This window comes from Salvelinus alpinus, chromosome 10 (genome assembly GCF_045679555.1).
Source record: "Salvelinus alpinus chromosome 10, SLU_Salpinus.1, whole genome shotgun sequence".
NCBI lineage: Eukaryota > Metazoa > Chordata > Actinopteri > Salmoniformes > Salmonidae > Salvelinus > Salvelinus alpinus.
The window spans coordinates 80,384,664-80,392,546 of record NC_092095.1 but is presented as its reverse complement, the minus strand read 5'-3'; positions in this window follow the sequence as shown (position 1 = coordinate 80,392,546).

Here is a 7,883-nt window from a genome sequence, read left to right as displayed (position 1 = left end):
CTAGTTCCATAGCCACACCACAGCTGCATGGGGATAGCCAGCCAACCACAGAGCTCTTTACAGACTGTAAATAGCTTCCAGCTGGATAGAGCTGTCTGTTCATGATTTGAGAAAGGGGTCTTGAATTTTAATAAGTATTGAGTTTTTCTTGCCAAGTGGGTGTTTCCTCCTGATAGTGGTATTATGCCATGTTCATAACAAGTGGGAACCTGGGGGGGGGGATATTGCTTGCAAACTGGGTCAACGATTTGTTTGCGTTTCAAGTGCTTTGAACTTGTTGAGAACGCCGATTTGGCTATTTGGCAAAGCAGCGGCGTCAACCATAAACTACAACTTTCATGCTCCCAAACAAATTATAGTGTTAAAAAAACACATCATTTTTTAAAGATAAAATCCTTACTTTTTTTCAATAAACGTTAATCAAATACAGCCACGGACTTGTTTCCTTGTTGAGATTCAAATGGCACATCGACATTTTCTCTTGAGTTTCCAACTTACATCAACGAGCAAATAGTCGGTGGTTGTATTTGTTAAACGTTTATTGAAAAAAGTATGGATTTCATCAAACAAAGAAAGGCAAGCAACTACAAGGGGACAAACATAGGTACAAGATAAGCGTTTTCATAATTTAAAATTGTTTTGAAGTATTGACTTTGGGGCGAATTGATGTTATCTGAGCTGAATTCCACAAAAGCCTGGTCTCTGCTCCACTCCGTCGGCGGTGTCAGAAAACTTCCTTCACCGATAGAGTGGAGTTTAGTCAGATAAGCATGTTGGAAGAAGCGATGGACGTGTTTCACGCTAGTCAGAGGCGATGGACGTGTTTCACGCCGTGTTTCACGCTAGCCAGAGGCGATGGACGTGTTTCACGCTAGTCAGAGGCGATGGACGTGTTTCACGCTAGTCAGAGGCGATGGACGTGTTTCACGCTAGTCAGAGGCGATGGACGTGTTTCACGCCGTGTTTCACGCTTGTCAGAGGTGAGGGACGTGTTTGACGCTAGTCAGAGGCGAGGGACATGTTTGACGCTAGTCAGAGGCGAGGGACGTGTTTGACGCTAGTCAGAGGAGATGGACGTGTTTGACGCTAGTCAGAGGCGATGGACGTGTTTGACGCTAGTCAGAGGAGATGGACGTGTTTGACGCTAGTCAGAGGCGATGGACGTGTTTGACGCTAGTCAGAGGCGAGGGACGTGTTTGACGCTAGTCAGAGGAGATGGACGTGTTTGACGCTAGTCAGAGGCGAGGGACGTGTTTCACGCTAGTCAGAGGCAATGGACGTGTTTCACGCTAGTCAGAGGCGAGGGACGTGTTTGACGCTAGTCAGAGGCGATGGACGTGTTTCACGCTAGTCAGAGGCGAGGGACGTGTTTCACGCTAGTCAGAGGCGAGGGACGTGTTTCACGCTAGTCAGAGGCGATGGACGTGTTTCACGCCGTGTTTCACGCTAGTCAGAGGCGATGGACGTGTTTCACGCCGTGTTTCACGCTAGTCAGAGGCGATGGACGTGTTTCACGCTAGTCAGAGGCGAGGGACGCGTTTCACGCTAGCCAGAGGCGAGGGACGTGTTTCACGCTAGTCAGAGGCGAGGGACGTGTTTGACGCTAGTCAGAGGCGAGGGACGTGTTTCACGCTAGTCAGAGGCGAGAGACGTGTTTCACGCTAGTCAGAGGCGAGGGGCGTGTTTCACGCTAGTCAGAGGCGATTGACGTGTTTCACGCTAGTCAGAGGTGATGGACGTGTTTGACGCTAGTCAGAGGCGAGGGACGTGTTTGACATGAGTAATTACCAGTTGGATGGGCTTTGACGTGGCTTTTATCCAGTGGTATGCTAGTAGTATATACACATTTAGTTCATGTTATGAACTCAGCAGTAGTTCCAGACTAAACACGTCTTCTCTGTGCCTGTTACACTATATAGGGAGATGATGTTAGTTGATAGCAAAACCAAATCTACTCTTCCAGTTGAAAATCACACACATCCTTATTGTACATTAGGGAGCAGTAGGCCACTGTGCCTGGATCAGTCTCAGTGGTTTGGTTTTCAGGATTTTACAGCAGTACTTTATTTTACAGGCCATGAGTCCTTCCTTGACCCCCTCCCCCCTCCCCCCTTTATTCTTTCCAGGAACGTATCAACAAACTGTACCGTTCCTCCTTAACCCCCTTTATTCTTTCCAGGAACGTATCAACAAACTGTACCGTTCCTCCTTAACCCCCTTTATTCTTGTAACGGTTCTCCTCTTCCTCTTCATCCGAAGAGGAGGAACATGGATTGAACCAAGGCGCAGCGTTGTGATAAGACATGATAATTTATTAAACAAAACAGACGAAGACGAAAACGAACTATACTTGATATAACTAACAAAACAACAAACGATGTAGACAGACCTGGACGTAAGAACTTACATGTAACACGAAGAACGCACGAACAGGGAAATGACTACATAAAAACCGAACGAACAAAATGAACAAACAAACCGAAACAGTCCCGTATGGTGCAACATAGACAGACACTGACACAGGAGACAACCACCCACCACCAACAATGTGACAACACCTACCTTAATATGATTCTCAATCAGATGAGATGGAAACCACCTGCCTCTAATTGAGAACCATATCAGGTACCCATTAACCAACATAGAAACAGAAAACATAGACTGCCCACCCAAACTCACGTCCTGACCAGCTAACACATACAAAAACTAACAGAAAACAGGTCAGGAACGTGACAATTCTTTCCAGGAACGTATCAACAAACTGTACCGTTCCTCCTTAAAAAACTTCTTGTCAATATAGGGGGTGCTGTTTCAACTTTGTAAAATATCGTTCCATCAATCAATCAATCAAGTTTATTTTATATAGCCCTTCGTACATCAGCTAATATCTCGAAGTGCTGTACAGAAACCCAGCCTAAAACCCCAAACAGCAAGCAATGCAGGTGTAGAAGCACGGTGGCTAGGAAAAACTCCCTAGAAAGGCCAAAACCTAGGAAGAAACCTAGAGAGGAATCAGGCTATGAGGGGTGGCCAGTCCTCTTCTGGCTGTGCCGGGTGGAGATTATAACAGAACTATGCCAAGATGTTCCCAATTAAACTGCCTCGTACTCAATTCTTGCTCGTACAATATGCATATTATTATTACTATTGGATAGAAAACACTCTCTAGTTTCTAAAACCGTTTGAATTATTTCTCTGAGTGAAACAGAACTCATTCTGCAGCACACTTCCTGTCAGGAAGTGAGATTTCTGAAATCGAGGTCTCTGTTCCAGGGTCAGTTTATAAATTCCCATGTAAGCTATGGGGCTACATGCACTGCATACGCCTTCCCCTAGATGTCAGTAAGCGGTGAGAATTTGAATGGAGTGGATTGCACCATCTGGGGCAATATAAAAGCTTTTGGAACGGAAGGTCCGACCTTTTCAACGGGGGGCCTGACGCAGGAGGGACATCAGCATGGCATCCTGAAAAGCTTTCGTTTTAGCAGCTCTATATCTCCGGCTCTGATTTAATTTGATTTTTGTCTTAAAAACTTCATAAGGTAGTTAATTTAAACCGACTTATAGCAGTTTATAGCAGTTTATTGCAATTTTCTGGAATTTCTTTGTCACGCGTCATCGCGAGTTGGACACCTCTCCGGCACATGGCTAGCGTTAGCTGCTAATTACACGGTTGAAGAGGACATCTTTCAACCAAAAGACGATTGTTCTGGACAAAGGACACCTTGCCCAAGATTCTGATGGAAGCTCAACAAATAGTAAGAAGTCTTTATGCTGTTAATTCGTATTTATGTTGAAAAATGTTAAACAATAATTCCGCCATGAATTTCGGTGCGGTCTCGCTTTAACGCACGCTGTATGTCGTAGTAACGTTAATTTAAAAAATCTAACACAGCGGTTGCATTAAGAACTAATGTATCTTTCATTTGCTGTCCAACCTGAATTTTTTAGTCAAGTTTATGATTAGTTATTGATTAGATTAGGTGCCTCTCCAAGATGGCGCCGGACAGATTGCTTGAAGTTTGGCTACTATTCACATTGTATAACCACGATTTGTGCCGCTACATATGCCCATTTTCGAACAAACCCTGTATGCATTGTGTAATATGATGTTACAGGACTGTCATCTGATGAAGCATTGTGTAATATGATGTTACAGGACTGTCATCTGATGAAGCATTGTGTAATATGATGTTACAGGACTGTCATCTGATGAAGCATTGTGTAATATGATGTTACAGGACTGTCATCTGATGAAGCATTGTGTAATATGATGTTACAGGACTGTCATCTGATGAAGTTTATGAAGGTTAGTCAAAAATTATATATCTTTTGCTGGTTTGTTACGATCGCTAACCTTTGCTGCTGGTAAATGGCTTGTGTTTCTGGCTATTGTGGTAAGCTAATATAATGCTATATTGTGTTTTCGCTGTAAAACACTTAAAAAATCTGAAATATTGGCTGGATTCACAAGATGTTGGTCTTTCATTTGCTGTATGCTGTGTATTTTTCAGAAATGTTTTATGATGAGTATTTAGGTATTTGACGTTGGTCTCTGTAATTATTCTGGCTGCTTCGGCGCTATTTCAGATTGCAGCTGCAATGTAGAACTGTGATTTATACCTGAAATATGCACATTTTTCTAACAAAACATATGCTATACAATAAATATGTTATCAGACTGTCATCTGATGAAGTTGTTTCTTGGTTAGTGACTATTTATATCTTTATTTGGTCGAATTTGTGATAGCTACCTATGCAGGAAAAAAATGGTGGGAAAAAAAAGTTGTGTCTTTTGCTATCGTGGTTAGCTAATAGATTTACATATTGTGTCTTCCCTGTAAAACATTTTAAAAATCAGAAATGATGGCTGGATTCACAAGATGTGTATCTTTCATTTGGTGTCTTGGACTTGTGATTTCATGAACATTTTATTATATGATATCCCTGTGGCTTTAGGCTAGGCTATGCTAGTCAGCTTTTTTGATGGGGGGGATCCCGGATCCGGGTTTGTGACTCGTTAGAGGTTAACCCCCTTTATTCTTTCCAGGAACGTATCAACAAACTGTACCGTTCCTCCTTAACCCCCTTTATTCTTTCCAGGAACTCATCATTAGTCCAATGTCTCATACCCAACTCGGTTGCTCATTGATCCACTGTCTCATCCCCACTCGGTTGCTCATTGGTCCACTGTCTCATACCCCTCTGTTGCTCATTGCTCATCATTGATCCACTGTCTCATACCCCTCTGTTGCTTGGCAATAACTTAATAAATCAACAATTAAATCAACGATGATTCTCTCTCTCACACGTGATGCACTCACACACACACACACCCACACACACACACACACACACACACACACACCCACACACACTTTGCCTCGCCCTTCAGTCATTACAAATCCTTATGGTTCTTTCCAGGAACTTATCAGCAATTAAATATGAATCTCTCTCAGGATCGTTGGACTGATGTAATCCGACGTCCCCGAGGACACTGTTATGCTGCGCGTCGACCTGAGACTGACCCCCACACCAGGGCGTCACCAAGGTCGTACGTTACTGTTATCTCTGGTGTAGCTGTGTTTCCATCAGGGCTGAAACACTACGACACCTGTGAGGACCAGAATCGACTACCTCTGTTGCTTTGCAAGAAGAAGGTGTTAATAAAGTCCACACAGTAAGCCGTTGCTATGTAGACGCCGGGTCCGTAATTATTGGCACCGTTGATCAAGTTGAGCAACAAAAGACTGTTTAATATATGTAATACAAGTATTGAGCTATATTGTAGGCTTACATTCGTACAATTATGTTATTTTATACTAATACAATACTAACACCCCTGTTTACAATACCTCACCTTGCGAGGATAATCTACCAGTCTGGTATAATCACATGTTTATCTCCCAGTGTATTATAATGCCATGTTTATCTCCCAGTGTATCATAATGACATGTTTATCTCCCAGTGTATCATAATGACATGTTTATCTCTCAGTGTATTATAATGACATGTTTATCTCTCAGTGTATTATAATGACATGTTTATCTCCCAGTGTATTATAATGCCATGTTTATCTCTCAGTGTATTATAATGACATGTTTATCTCCCAGTGTATCATAATGACATGTTTATCTCCCAGTGTATCATAATGACATATTTATCTCCCAGGGTATTATAATGCCATGTTTATCTCCCAGTGTATTATAATGCCATGTTTATCTCTCAGTGTATTATAATGACATGTTTATCTCCCAGTGTATTATAATGCCATGTTTATCTCCCAGTGTATTATAATGCCATGTTTATCTCCCAGTGTATTATAATGACATGTTTATCTCCCAGTGTATTATAATGACATGTTTATCTCCCAGTGTATTATAATGCCATGTTTATCTCCCAGTGTATTATAATGCCATGTTTATCTCCCAGTGTATTATAATGACATGTTTATCTCCCAGTGTATTATAATGCCATGTTTATCTCCCAGTGTATTATAATGACATGTTTATCTCCCAGTGTATTATAATGCCATGTTTATCTCCCAGTGTATTATAATGACATGTTTATCTCCCAGTGTATTATAATGCCATGTTTATCTCCCAGGGTATTATAATGACATGTTTATCTCCCAGTGTATTATAATGACATGTTTATCTCCCAGGGTATTATAATGACATGTTTATCTCCCAGTGTTTTATAATGACATGTTTATCTCCCAGGGTATTATAATGACATGTTTATCTCCCAGTGTATTATAATGACATGTTTATCTCCCAGTGTATTATAATGACATGTTTATCTCCCAGTGTATTATAATGACATGTTTTCCATGTTTATCTCCCAGTGTATTATAATGACATGTTATCTCCCAGTGTGTTATAATGCCATGTTTATCTCCCAGTGTATTATAATGCCATGTTTATCTCCCAGTGTATTATAATGCCATGTTTATCTCCCAGTGTATTATAATGCCATGTTTATCTCCCAGTGTATTATAATGCCATGTTTATCTCCCAGTGTATTATAATGACATGTTTATCTCCCAGTGTATTATAATGACATGTTTATCTCCCAGTGTATTATAATACCATGGTTATCTCCCAGTGTATTATAATACCATGGTTATCTCCCAGTGTATTATAATACCATGTTTATCTCCCAGTGTATTATAATGCCATGTTTATCTCCCAGTGTATTATAATGACATGTTTATCTCCCAGTGTATTATAATGACATGTTTATCTCCCAGTGTATTATAATGCCATGTTTATCTCCCAGTGTATTATAATGACATGTTTATCTCCCAGTGTATTATAATGTCATGTTTATCTCCCAGTGTATTATAATGTCATGTTTATCTCCCAGTGTATTATAATGACATGTTTATCTCCCAGTGTATTATAATGACATGTTTATCTCCCAGTGTATTATAATGTCATGTTTATCTCCCAGTGTATTATAATGACATGTTTATCTCCCAGTGTATTATAATGTCATGTTTATCTCCCAGGGTATTATAATGACATGTTTATCTCCCAGTGTATTATAATGACATGTTTATCTCCCAGTGTATTATAATGCCATGTTTATCTCCCAGTGTATTATAATGCCATGTTTATCTCCCAGTGTATTATAATGCCATGTTTATCTCCCAGTGTATTATAATGCCATGTTTATCTCCCAGTGTATTATAATGACATGTTTATCTCCCAGTGTATTATAATGACATGTTTGAAAAGTCACAAGTGTAAACAGTGGTTTAGAGGGTGTGGAGAGAGGAGACCAGATGAAAAGTGTAAACAGTGGTTTAGAGGGTGTGGAGAGAGGAGACCAGATGTAAAGTAACAAGTGTAAACAGTGGTTTAGAGGGTGTGGAGAGA